The sequence below is a fragment of the Mizuhopecten yessoensis genome, unplaced genomic scaffold (genome assembly GCF_002113885.1).
Source record: "Mizuhopecten yessoensis strain PY_sf001 unplaced genomic scaffold, ASM211388v2 scaffold6211, whole genome shotgun sequence".
Classification (NCBI taxonomy): Eukaryota; Metazoa; Mollusca; class Bivalvia; order Pectinida; family Pectinidae; genus Mizuhopecten; species Mizuhopecten yessoensis.
This window is the reverse complement of record NW_018406436.1, coordinates 91,212-91,530: the sequence shown is the minus strand read 5'-3', so window position 1 is coordinate 91,530 and position 319 is coordinate 91,212.

The following is a 319-nucleotide window of genomic DNA, read 5'->3' as shown; positions in this document are numbered from 1 at the left end:
CGTAAGGCCTGGAGTTATTACAGTAGGGGCAGAGATTATAAGTAAACGTAAGGACTGAAGTTATTACGGAGGGGTAGAGATTATAAGTAAGCGTAAGTCCTGGAGTTATTACAGGGTGCAGAGATTATAAGTAAGCGTGAGGCCTAGAGTTATTACAGAGGGGCAGAGATTATAAGTAAGCGTAAGGACTGAAGTTATTACGGAGGGGCAGAGATTATAAGTAAGCGTAAGGACTGAAGTTATTACAGAGGGGCAGAGACATAAGTAAGCGTAAGGCCTGGAGTTATTCCAGAGGGACTGAGATTATAAGCAAGCGTAA